Below are 13779 nucleotides of genomic sequence, written 5' to 3' on the forward strand. Positions count from 1 at the left end.
ATGACGGTTGCATTCTAAGAGATGCTTGCTGAGTTGGCATACTCCGTGTCCTCAAAGAACTTACACTAGCTCTCCTGAAAAATCAGCCCATCGAAAAAGCACAGGTCGGCACTACTTAAAACTGTACGGGAGATTTAATTTAGTAGGAGAGGCGATGTTAATGAGTTGGGTGGAGGAAGGTCGCTTGGCACAAACCGCCCCAAAACAATAACAGAACAATAATATTCTGACACTCACATCGTTCACCTCAGAGGTAGCTCGCGATCATCAGCGGTACTGGCTGTACTTCCTCAAGAAGGGCGTGACAGGATGAAGCAGTTTAAGTACTGGTTGCTAACGTAACATTTGTCTAAGTATAGTGTCAGTCAGCGTACATCAACATATTACTTTTGATTGGTCATATATAGACTATTGCGTGCGCTTAGTATTACACAAGCCGTGTAGCGATGACTGTGCTCATTCTTAAACGTAGCGCTTAGCGGCGCCTGACCTCAGCGGCGGGAGAATGTGTCTGAAAGCCTCCGGTCTCTGTGCTCAGCATTCTGGGAGCTTTGTCACGATGCCAATGGCCAACGCAAGGTCCCGGCGTGACAGCTGGTGTTTAAATTCGGAGCCCTCATGATCACAGCGCCAGCGTGATCACAGGTAGTTACTTTCACGCTGTAGTAATGGCATCAAAATAACCGCCTCGCAGTCTCACGCTGTTGCCAAAATAGCCAATTTCACAACTTCCTAGAAATGCACAGGCTGGCTGAAAAAAACAACAAAATTATTTACATGCTGCTTTATAGTAAAAAAGACTATATTATTACACTATAGGATTTTTATACTTTTTGAAATCACACACACACACACACACACATATATAGTATAGTATTTTACGCTAAAAATCAGCATATAAATTATGTTTTATGTATACACACATACAGATGGGTGACAAATCATAGAAAAAAACAAAACATAAAGTGCCTTCCCTCTAAGGGGACAAGTAGACCCAAACCATGCCAGGAAAATGCCCGCTACAGCATAGTGGAGCCGCCGGACCCCCTCACTGTTGGGGTCAAGCATTCAGGCCTGTACCATCTGTGGTGTACGCCACACATGCACTCGCCCATTTGTCGAGAATATGGTGAAGGATGACTCACCTGACCATATCACTATTTTCCACATCTCTGTAGACCAGTGCCTATGGTTTCTGCACCATCTGCATTCGTCTTTGTAATGAGTGGTTTATGCACTGCAACCCTACTATAATATCCCTCTCTATGTAGTTGTCGATGGACTGTTCTTGCTGACACAGTATGATCATGTTCTGCATTGGCATTCTCTGTCACCTTACATATCGCATTAATGCATGAGCATCGCAGTCATTGAATGATGAGCGCTTTCCACCACAATTTCCAACCCTATTAACAGATGTCTTTCCCATAGATCTAAATGCCAATGTTATTTTAGTCACCGTTTTTACTGACAGGCTAGCCAGTTGAACAGTCTTTGTGACTGAAGCTCCTGCCATCCGTGCCCCAATGATGAACCCTCTTTCAAAATCACTTAGATCTTTTTCTCCTGCCATCTGGATCCAAAATCGAGGTCAACTGGGCCTGCTCGGCGTTTGCTTAATTGTATCATGTAGTACTCCTGTATAGCTGCATCCGCATTTGTTATGTTTCTCCACTCGCGTAGTCAGGTTTTACCTTTAATTCGTTAATTTGTATATATATAAACAGACACACACACACACGCACACACATATGAATTGAAAATTTGTTAGCAGGCCTATCAATGGTATAGTGCCATCTTTTAATAAAGGCCCACCAGTGGCAATATTAACATTTAGCAATAAAAGCGGAAAACGGTCACACCGGAGGCAATAATTTGCCTCGTTCTGTCTGAGTAATTTTGCCAGATGTATGCGACGCCTTTGCGTAAATTGCACTGGCAGGGGTAGAAGAGTCCTCTTGACGGCGGTATAGCGGGATTTCCGTCCTGCCGCCTGGCTCTTCTGTCCTCATTCTTTCCTTTGGAGTCTGAGAGCGTCCCACTCACGAGCCTGGCAAGAAATTAATACAAGCCCCCGGTGACACGCGATTGTGCCAGATAGTAAAGAGTCCCAGAAATAATTTGTGCCGGGGCGAGCAAATGCCTTTTTTCAGTTTCCTGTAAAATCGATGAAAGCATTAGAGGTCAATATGTTTCCCCCTTCTGTGAAACCTGTCCCCCTCTCTGTCTGAACCTGCAAACTGCAGAATGCATTCTCAGTTTTGCCAGTTTAGCGTCACGTATGCAGATCAGTGGTAATTCCAATATGTGTGAATATGGATACATACATGCAGGACCTGAAGTTAAACTCGAGAGATCAAGAGTGGCCATAACCAATAAGATATTGACAGTGCTCATTATTACATCTACATCATACATCATGTTCTACATAATAAGGTTTTTTTTTTCTTCTGCCAAAGCTAACGTTGTTATATAATCGATCCGATCTGTCAGACCACAGAATGACAGCTGCATGGATTTTCCATATGTCAGTGGGAAACGATTATGCACAGCAATTAAAACCAACCGTTCCATTCTCCCATTCACTCTAGTCCATTGGCCCTCTGCAATCCGCTGTGGGGATTGTCATCCTGTGCCACCTGTTAAAAAAGGTAAGGTTTTCTAGAAATGCTGATTGGATTTCAGTACATCAAATAAATCTCCTTATTTCAGAAAATTTAATTAACATATTTATTTTTATTACCATAACATTGCTGTTATATGGTTGTTTTGCGCAGATGATCCCGCATATTATGTGTAGATATCCATGTGTGGAAATGGAATTAGTCAGGGTGGATATCTACTCTTTTCTCAGGCCAAACCTGATAAAATCTTCCCCTTTAATTCAATATATTTATTCAGTTTCCACCATCATCCATCTTGCTGTTCAGATCCACTGCTTAAGATTTGTATTATAAATTAAGCATTGTGTGTGTGTGTGTGTGTGTGTGCGTGTGTGTGTGTGTGTATGTATGTGTGCTTCACAGGAAGAAGAAAACAATGGAAAGCACCTTTTCCTGTCAGATAGGAAATCAATCCACAGCCCTACCACAGGAAATGGAACTGTGTATCATCACCTTAGAATTCAATTATTAAGGTTGAGAAACAGCCTGACTCTTCCCTTTAGTCAATGAAGTGCTGCTCAGCTCTTAGCACCAGTGAACCAGAATGGTGACCCTGACTTGTCCTCATCTTTCTGTTTACTTTTCGTCACCCTACTCCTCCTCCTCCTCCTCCCCTCTGTCTCCCTAATCTGACCCCTCCCACCCTCCGTGCTGTTCCTCAAGGGGATCAGAAGATGAGACTGATTGACTTGCCCAACTGACTGGCCATCTGCCCCCAGATCACACACGACCGTGGGGCTGCCACACCAGCTGACCTAGATGCACTCGCGCAAGCACACTGTTTTAGAACATGCCTGGCATTGTTTGGCTGCCAATCGCTGAGTGCAAAGTGTGTCTGCGTGTGTGTGTGTGTGTGTTTGTGTGTCAGTGTGTGCGTGTGTGTCTTTGTGTCTTTGTGTGTCTGTTTGTGTGTGTCTGTATCAGTGTGTGTGTGTGTGTGTGTGTCTCTTTGTGTGTCTGTATCAGTGTGTGTGTGTGTGTGTATTTGTCTGTGTGTCTGTTTGTGTGTGTGGGTGTGTTTGTGGGGAGGGGAGGGGGGTGTCTCAGTAGTCTCACAGTCTCACGCTGTTGCAAAAATAGCCAATTTCACAACTTCCTAGAAATTCACAGGCTGGCTGAAAAAAACAGCAAAATTATTTACATGCTGCTTTTTAGTGCAAAAGACTATACTATTACACTATAGTATTTATACTTTTATAAATTGCACACACACACACACACACACACAATCTATCAAAAAAAAAAAAAAACTCACATCCTTTTTGGGGCTAATGAACACTAAAATCAGATTTTCCTGGCTGTCCTGTCCTGGTGCCGCTGATCTAGCAAGCCTATTTCACAAACTCCGTGGCTTTCCTGTTCCTGCACCCAAAACGGGCCCGGAAAGGAGCACGCATTCTTGCATTAGAGCTCCAAACACCAGCAATTAGAGAGCATCTGCTCCGCTTTCATTTTTATGCTTGCCCTCTCAGATTTCAAAGCCCTGCTTCAGGAGTACAGAAAAACAGATGCCTGTTGTCATAACCGAGGCGCTGCATTTCCAGCGCATTCCATGAGGCACAATGGAAAACACAGATCAGCCCGCATAAAACAAATCAAAACCAAAGAAAAAACTGAGCAATTTGTTTTTTTTTTTTTGTTTTTTTTTCTGTTCATTTTATTTATTTTCTATTGTTTGCCCCATTTTCTAATTTCCTCAGTGTTCTCTGGGTGAATAGAGAGTGCATGTGGATCATCAGGATCTGAATTTCTGGTCTCCAAGGCAGCGTGTCCAGTAATGGGTGAACCATGACCCTCTCAGCTCCTTGGGGAAAAGTGAAAGCCATTTCAATTAGTCTGATTCTGCCCCAACAAAAGGGGTTCTCCTTACATACACCACCTGACTCGGAACATCTAATCAAATCAAGAAAGGGATTTCAGAGGCCAGACAAGCTTGAGGTTAAGTGTGTGCTTGTGTGTGGGGAGTGGGGGGGTTCGGGGAGGTGGGGGGGGTCCTGATCAACAGGGTTCCTGTCATTCATGCCTGCCCAACCAATGAGCACCCAGTACTGAGGACTGCAAGCCCCTTAATTTATCTGCAGGGCTAATAATTCCCTATTTGGTGAAGGCCATGACTAAACATCAAACACAAACTGTTGAGGTAAAAAAATATGGCCATTATTATTCTTATCTAGTGGCCTTTCTCTTTATTAATTCACAGCAAGGTCTTGCTGCTCCCCGATCGGCTTTTGAGGCCAAAAGGAACCTGAGCAGGATGGTGGGGTGGATGGGTGGGTATGGGAGTAGAGTGAGGTGGACGGCGGATGGGGGGGCGGGGGGGGGGGGGGGGGGTCATGTGGTCTGCAGATCCTGGAAGTAATGGTTTCAGTGTCTTTGTTGTTCCCCTGGTTCACCCGAACGTCAGATCAAAGCCGGCAGCGGGCCGAAGGGTCTTTGTGGGGCTCGACCAGACACACTTTCCCCTCCTTTTCATGTGCAGCACTTCGTCTTCTCCTTGACGGGCGCCGCGAGCTACGCCTGGGCCCCTCACTGCCAATTACAGCTAGCGTCGCGACAAAGGCCCGCGCCAGCAGCTCATTGACTGTGTCGCTACTACTTATTAAGAGCCTGACTTCACTGGGTGGAAATAAGCAGCCTAAGAAAATAATCTCATCAAAAGTGTTTGGAGAAACTCTTTCTTTTTGTTTTTTTTTCCAACTCTTTGTGCGAGTGCTATGTTTGATTATACTCGTGTTGTTGTATTGTACACAGAAACGTGCGGCACAACTGAAAAAAAACAATATTTATCTAAAAAAAAGGGCAAATCTTGTTATACACTTAAATGTGTCATATATGTGAATAAGCAAAAACATTTTTCATCTACCGCTCCTTAAGGAAACAGTGAAAGATATCACTTGTCCAAAGAATGATTTCTTTCTTTAATCAAGAAAATCACTACAATATACATGTTTCTAAACTTTAGATGAAGAAAACTGAAGACTAGGATAGAGCCAAAATTCTGAAATATTCCCTCTGAATTGTTCAGTAGCACAAATTACTTTCTTTTTGAAGTAATTACAGTTTCTACCCAACACATCGCCCAACACGCAATTCTTCTTTCAATATCAAAGGAGCTTTGGAGTCCCATTACACACAGATAATAACAAATAGCGCAGGCTTTGTTTACACTGTTATGTTCTTATTCCGAGCCCCTGTCCTTGTCTTACCTCCCAGCTAATTCTGTTATGAAGTTCACTTCCATAATGCTGCCTACAGAAAGTACTTGTGGGGGGGTGGGGGGGGGGGGGGGTGGTGGGGGGTGGTAGGGCATTGCTTGATATCGTATTTCTCCTGAGGCCCGTGTAACTGGAGTCTTTCTTACAGCCGTGTCACTCACTCTAGGACAAAAGATGGTGGCCGTGCGGACAAAGACACACAAGGCTTCTCCCTTAAGCTTCAGCCACGCTGCTGTAAATCTTTTATGCAACGCATACATGCACAGCACACGTAACATGCAAGCGCAGTGCCTCTTTTAAGAGCCGCGAACAAAGGATCGGTCTGCCACAATCTCTCATTTCCCTATTCAGCCATCATAATTAGTTCAGTGAAATTATTTCAGTTCAGGTCGTCCTAGAACGGACTCTCTCCATCTCTATCTCCCTCACCCTCTGTGGTCTGTTTGCAGCATAATTACGAGTGGGCAGGGTAATTAATTAAGAAAGAATCTGCAGCACCAGTGTGACACGCTCGATAAAGCCATGCAAATGGCTTTTGATACGGCTTGCTTCTCAGTGCGCAAACCCTGCTAGGTGATAATGAGCTCATTGATTCTCCCACTGTTATATTAGAACAGGTAGATATTGCCTCTTCAGTGAAAAAACATTATGCTACCATTGCACAGTTTACCAAGGCTATCAACACGGTTCTGCATTTTGAGATGTGTTGTCATGCTCCTGCCATCCTTGGTAGGTTTTTTTCTGTTTAGGTATATCTCGTTGACTATTTTGAACTTCACTTACTGCGGAATAACAGGGATACAATGTTGGCAATCAGTCCAACTGGAAAGATGTTGAGAAACTTTCTGAAACTGGAAATGGAACAGGATTGTATTATTTGTTTTTCAGAGGCTTTCATCAAAAATATCCACGTTTCTATTGCCCTTGAACCTGAACTTCAAGTACAATACTGTTCAAAGATTCAGCATCTATTATACGAGCTGGCAAAGAAACAGCTTCGGATCACTATGCTTCACTTCCCTTCGCTAAATGGATTTACAGCACATGAACAAAATGACAAAACACAGGAACAGTCAGCAAGAACTACAGAGACTGGTTCAGTGATGGTTGGCCATAATTCCCTTTAGCGCTGCTAGCGATTAGTTGTGGGGAAATAGATCTTTTTCACTTAATCAATTAGTTTGGTTCTCTTTTCTGAATTGTTCATGATTCATTCACGTCATCCATTTGACCTCAGGTCCGTGTGGTTAAGGAAACTAATCTCGCCACCGCAAAGGCTGTGGCTTCGATTCGCAGCTGGGACGCTGACGTTATACCCTTTGAGGAAACTACTTTATCTGAACTGCTTCAGTAAAATATCCAGCTGTGTAAATAGATTGCATGCAAAAAAAGAATAAGTAAACTGTGCCCTCTGCCCTGCATAAGTGTGTCTTATAAATGCCCAAAGACCTATGTTAAAAACGTAATCACTCAAAGCGTCATGTTTCTGAATAAGCTCTTCAGGGTCAGTTTTTTTTCATTTAATCGATTGTTTTCCGGAAATAATTGCAAGTTTTGCATGCTTTTGGAAATAAGCAATGAGCAGGGAGGGGAAATGGAATGCAGACTAGTAAATACATTTCTCACCAAGGGGGTATTTCTCAGTGTAGTGATACCATGAAGACAACAGCACTGTGAGTTGGGCAGGTGCTACGCTCTCAGAAAAGAAAGGCACGAAAAAGTACCAAAAAAAGAAGGTTCAAATGCTTCTCACTGTGGTGGTAGCCCAAAGGTTCGTAAAATTATCCCACTAGCCAGAAATACATAATTAATTTGTACTTTTTTTTGCTTGTAAGAGGTACTTATCAGTACCAAAATAGAACACTGTTGTACTGCCCGCGTAAATTTGGAAGATTTGTTCCTTGAAGAACAAAAATGTTCCTCCACTGTACCCTTATTTCTGTGAGTGAGCAGAATGAGCGCAATCCATAATTTTTGTGAATTCTGCCAGGTAACTTTACTCATCATTCACATGACTTAAGTGATTAACCAAAAAAAAAAAAGTATGAATCATTCGTTTGTCCAGGTTGTCCCTCTCCAAGGTTGTCCCCAGGTTGTCCCTCTCCAAGAACATCGCAGCAGTAAGCCGGGCATGCAGATTTTTCCTGTATAACATCCGGAGAATCCGTCCCTTTCTCACCACCTACTCAACCCAGCTCCTGGTCCAAGCAATGGTTCTGTCCCGCCTGGACTACTGCAACTCTCTTCTGGCTGGACTACCGGCATCTGCCATCAGACCCCTGCAACTCATTCAGAATGCTGCAGCTCGTCTGGTCTTCAACCTCCCCAGACACTCCCATGTCACTCCCCTGCTCACTACCCTCCACTGGCTGCCTGTTATAGCTCGCATCAAATTTAAAACATTGGTCCTAGCATACCAGGCAGTCAAGGGATCAGCCCCAGCATACCTCCGCAAGATATTCAAACCCTACATGCCAGCCAGATCCCTCCGTTCTGCTACCTCAGGACGCCTGGCACCTCCCCCTCTTCGCACCTGCGCTTCCAGAACACGTCTCCTGTCTGTTCTGGCCCCACGATGGTGGAATGACCTCCCTGTGGAGGTCAGAACAGCTGAGACACTGACCCATTTCAAGCGACGACTGAAGACTCACCTCTTCAGGCTGCACCTCTCCCCATCCCTCCATACCTCCCTGTAATCTCTTAAATGACCGTAAGCTTAGGGTTGTAACTAGGTAGCTTTTTCGTAGGTGACTTAGTCTTAACTACTGCTTGTATTTTTCCATAGACTGCATTGTTGCTGTTCTCGTTTGTGTTAGTGTTAATCAGTTTAACCTTCAGGGTCCAAGTTGAACTATGCGGTTGTTCCCTGCACTTGGACCGGTACTTCTCTCTAGGGTTTTCGTCATACTTGTTCCTGGTTATGGTTATACACTTTGTTGTACGTCACTCTGGATAAGAACGTCTGCCAAATGCCTGTAATGTAATGTAATGTCTTTAATTTGAGCCTTTTGTCAATTCATCAAATTTATGATGGATTAAAAATGGTCATGCTCCTTATATTCCACCAATGCAAACTGAAAAAGGAGATTTTTTTTAACGATCATTTCTTACTTATTACAGTAGAAACCGAAGTTGTCCAGTAAATAACAACCGCAGCCTCGGCGTTGAAGCAAGTTTAATGAATCGCGACTCTTGAGACATGCGCAGTAAAAAGTAGACTATGTGAGCTGAGGACACAGTCGTGATGAAAAGTAACACATTTTATCATTTAAAGTTGTCCACGAGCCATCAAAGGAGGGGGCACGCGCAGAATTTCATCAACGGACTGGCACCGGCAGAATAAGTGTTGCAGGACAACCGGGAAAGCGAGGAATGACAGGCTGCCGTGGAAGATACTAAAATGACTTTACTACGGGGTACTGCGCAAAACAAACCGATTCTTACGTGACCATAAACTACCATACTAATTTATGTTTGATTATTTAAGCTGAACATTGTGAAGAAAACAAATATTTCACATTTGAAAGATTCGCTAAAACGCATGAGCTGAGTAAATGTTTCAAAATTGTATCCCCCTTTTCTTCGTCGTTCCATGAAGTGTTCCTTCCACCAATTCCACATGTAGCTCTACTTGTTACTGTCCCGATAGATATGTGGCAGTCTACGCGAACGACGGGTCTTCGAAGAATTCTCAAGTATTTGTCTTGCTGAAAGAAAATCGGAATTACAAAACTTTGCCTCAGATCTTAGTGGATTTAATTTCAGCCAAGACGAAGGGAATTTTGGTCGTTAATGGAGTGTAAGTATAAAAGATATATATTTTCAAAAACATCTTTGACATTCCTCGCTGCTCGCCTTTTCCACGGAGCTGTAGTTAAATTTTTGTCAAAGCGGTTTTACCAAGTGGCACCACGCATGAAATCTTGTACTGGTTGTTGGCAGGTTGGGAAGCGTTTTAAACCTATTATTCAGGGCGTTCGGGTTACACTTCATCCACTAAGTTTATAGCCGCCTGTTTTATCATTCAGAAATGTTCGCTTTCGTGTGATATGTAAGGTTAGCTACATATTTGTTCTTGTCGGACATTGGTTGTTTTGATTTATTCCTTAGATTTGTATGTGAAAATGAAGTGCAGAATTATTTTTTTCTGGAAGACGATCGATTTGTTTATGTCTACTAACAGAATGGATCAAAACCCCTCAAAGTTCAATTGCTTCATATTCTGCAGTATCAAGTGATCACTGCATAGGGAGACTCGCAACAGTAGAGGCGAACGGTAGACGCCGTTCGCTTCTGAGAAACTGATACTTTGATAAGAAAGGAAATATCCAATTGCTTACGCACATAGACATGTGTAGCATAATAAAGCCGTTCGCTCCGTTTGACGAAATGTTCTGGACTACTGGATTGCTGTGTGCTGTGTTTTCTGTGCGAATTGCATGCTTTTAAATGCCCGTTGTTTTTGAGGACAGTCGTGGTCCGTTCTGTTTGGGCCGATCTCGAAGGCATTCCAATTTCAGCGTCTTGCACAAGTTAAAGAAGTTCGATGCGCATTGTAAATGTATTCCCTGCTGCATCACAGTTACGTTGTGGACCAAGACGGCGATGGCCAGACATTATTTTAGCGTCTTTATTTTTGTCTGCCGTCAGAATGGAATCTACATTTTTAGCCGTGATAATGACTGCTTATTTCTGAACCGAGCTGTATGTTCCTTTAGATGGAACGACATAATGCCTCACCAAAACTCAGTGCTGATCTACTTGTTTTTTCGTGAGGCATAATATGTTATACGTTCTGTATAATTTATTCAGTTCTGTTGCTTTATCCGCCGTGTATACAATGTGATATTAGTGTGACATCTTTAGTCTGAGCCATCTCCTAAGCGCGGCATGGTACCGCAGACTGACTTCGACAAAATTGCACTCTGCGCTATAACCAGGTCCCCGTTTTAAACATTTCGCGTGGCAGCATTTTCTACAGTCTTGGCTAAACCAAAATCTTTTGCTTGAATTGGTACTTTTAAGTTTATATTGATTCAGTCATTATGTGTATGTTAATTTGATTGAACGTTTCGCAAAATATCTTGGTCACGAACATCATGAAATTACTTTCGGAATTTTACTTGTATTTGAAGCCTTGTAATTTTCCTTGCCGTTTTTGCCTTAGGGCTCATTTTAGTCACTCTGCTTGGACAAACAACTGGTGGCTTCAGTATTCAGGAATGCGAGCAATTTCCTCCTTGTGGTTTATGTCAGTTTAATATTAGACCAGCGCTCAGTTATGGACGAGAGGAGGCAATGGTGTCTGTAAATGTTCCTGTGAGTTTGCTACTCAGAAACAGAATTCGATTAGATTTGTTTATTTTCATTCTCGTTGGTATTCGTTTTACATATATTCACCCAGTCAGTGTTATGAATTAGATAGTGTGACGTGGCTGGTGCTTTATTGATAGATTTCTTTATTGAGGAGTTCGAATCTCTCCTATCCTGCAGTACACTTGTTATTATTGTATGAGTAGTGTTTGTCTTTCTGCGGCTATGTTGTGTTTTGGTAGCTAGATTTTCTCCATTTGTTGTATGTGCTCGAAACAAGTCTTAGCATTGTTGTTTCTACTTTCCTGTTTGTGTAAAGTTGTCTTATATTAACTCTTAGTGTTCCTGTTTACCTTAAGTTGGTATCAGATGTGCTGTTCAAGAATGTAAAGTATTTTGTGCTGCAGTGTCCTGGAGCTTGAAGCTGTTTTATGGGTCCCCCTGCCCCAGTAACTGAAATTCTGTGCTGGCAGAAACAAGAAAACAGTGTGTTTCTGAGTTAATCTACTTGGGTGATGAGAGAAACAGACGTCTTGTGTAGACACCGTAACTTCCTGTGGTGGAAAGTGCATGTGCCGTCTGGACAGGAAGTCAAATCCAGCTTGTGGTGGAAGTGGAAAGGAAGAGCTTGAATCATTTCCTTTTAAAAAGGTTTCCTTACTCACAAAACACTGCAACTTTAATTTTTTTTTCATTCAATAAACTTATTGGGGATTATATTGTCTGTGCCACATAGTGTTTATATATACAGCGGTGGTTTTTTTTCAGTTGTGTTTTTAAAAAGGGCAATTCAAGTGAAATACACCATGTTCAGGGATACAATAGCCACCATACCTTACCTGGTCTCACCTGGAGTCGTCTTGATTCTCTTAATGCAGACTCCACCAAGTTGCACGCCGGTGTGGCCGGTCAGAGACCGTACCGATGCTCTCCACCGATTGGCCGAATGAGGGGAGCTGGGGGGAGCTTCCCTGTGACCACGGCGCTCGGGTTACCGGCGCTGTAATAAATTCTACCGATTAGCGGCGAGTTTCGGAACCCCCCCCCCACCTAATCTTGACTGAACCCTGTTTCCGCGGGTCAGCCCAGGCTGGCCCGCTGCTCTTTGAAGCGCCCATCACAGGGCCCCTTTCGGGCACCGGGGGCCTCCTTTTGTCTGTGTGGCGCTTCCAGTGATGCGGATCGCAGGTGCCTGGGGCCGGTCTTTCATAGCGGAGGTGCTGTGCTTAGGAGCAGCGCTCACCAAATCTGTATGCAAATCCAAAAACCTTAAATTGATACCTCCGATTAACTGCGTCCCACCCTCCTAGCCCTCCGGGGCTGAACTGCTTTGGGAAGTTAACCATTGTCCCAGGTAACAGCTTTATTGGAAGTCTTTAATGCCGAATAAAAAAATTTAGCAGGGACGGTCTGTCGTGTGTAATTTGACGACTTGCAGCAGTTCTGCCAGCTTAATGTTTTGAATTTCCAGTTCTCCATTAAAAAATGGTGGCTGGTGGACATCTGAGAGGAGCTCGTCTCCTGGTTTTGTCTCCCTTCCGTCACCGACACAATGGAGGTGAACTTATTCAGCCCAAACTTTGCTGCAGGTGAAATTTACAGTAGCACTGTCTATTCAGAAAAAAAAAGTCTATTCAAAGACTAAAGAACTGTGAATGGCTGGGTAACCTAAAACACTGCCAAAGATAGGGTTTCTGAAATCTTGCATTTGAAGACCAGCTTGGTCTTCCTGTTCCTGTCTTATGATCTCCTTCACTGTCAGGTGGGTGGGAACAGAGCCCCGTCATCAAAGCAGGCCCAGGCTGAATTGCCATAAGCCAGCGGTCTCGGCATTAGAGAACCTGCTCTTTTTTATGCCGCGTAATTACATTGCTTTTGGTGAAATGTGCCAGCAGAACTAACTTTCCTTAGCGTTTATTTTTTCCCTTTCAGCATTAATTAATTAATAATTAATTTTCATTCAGATTGTTCACGGAGCAGAGTCAACCTCTGCGGCTTTGCGTGCTCGTAATTCGACGAATGAGTGCGTCTTCACCTCACGAGTTTGCACCAACGGCTCAGGCTGCTTCGATTCCATAGAAGAAGAAAGTTCACCGTTCTCCTCATTAGGCATTCCTTACCGTTAGTGTGACTGTGGGAACTGCACCGTCACACTGAACTGCATTTTTCTGCGCTGTGTTTCCATGGCGTTATTGTTATGCCAGGTGCGCTGCACAGACCGGGCCTGGAGCTCTGATTGATTACTTCCTTGATGCAGTTTAAATCACCCGGCGATGCGCCGCAAATCAAACCGGTGTCACACCGGTTTGCTGGGTGGCGTGGGAAATCACCATTGGCTATAACGGAAGGTGATGTATTTCAGCAAACAAAGAAAAAGGAAAAGGGAAGATCTGATTTTGGTGTAGTCACTTGCTTCAGGAGCAAAGTTGACCGAATGCTAGGTGCTGCAGCCTTGCAACACGTGCAGCCCCGGGCCTGGTTTCCTGGATTTGTATAAGTGGACTTGATGTGGGGGAGCTGGGGGAGGGGGGGCAGCAATCAAAGTAATGCCGGGGGAAATTGTAAGTGCGCAGAAATCCGGGGCCGAG

The 13779-nt window shown here is 43.7% G+C and overlaps 1 protein-coding gene across 1 annotated transcript in view; it reads left to right on the forward strand.

Annotated features, from left to right (window-relative positions):
* Window positions 1-9282: 9282 nt before the first annotated feature.
* The window catches only part of frmd6 (FERM domain containing 6), a 34414-nt gene continuing 29917 nt past the window's right edge, over window positions 9283-13779 (forward strand). The window contains exon 1 of the mRNA XM_064321115.1: window positions 9283-9677. The gene's annotated coding sequence lies outside the window, so the exon portion shown is untranslated. The remainder of the gene's footprint in view (window positions 9678-13779) is intronic.

The sequence above is a fragment of the Anguilla rostrata genome, chromosome 1 (assembly GCF_018555375.3).
Source record: "Anguilla rostrata isolate EN2019 chromosome 1, ASM1855537v3, whole genome shotgun sequence".
In the NCBI taxonomy this organism is placed as follows: domain Eukaryota; kingdom Metazoa; phylum Chordata; class Actinopteri; order Anguilliformes; family Anguillidae; genus Anguilla; species Anguilla rostrata.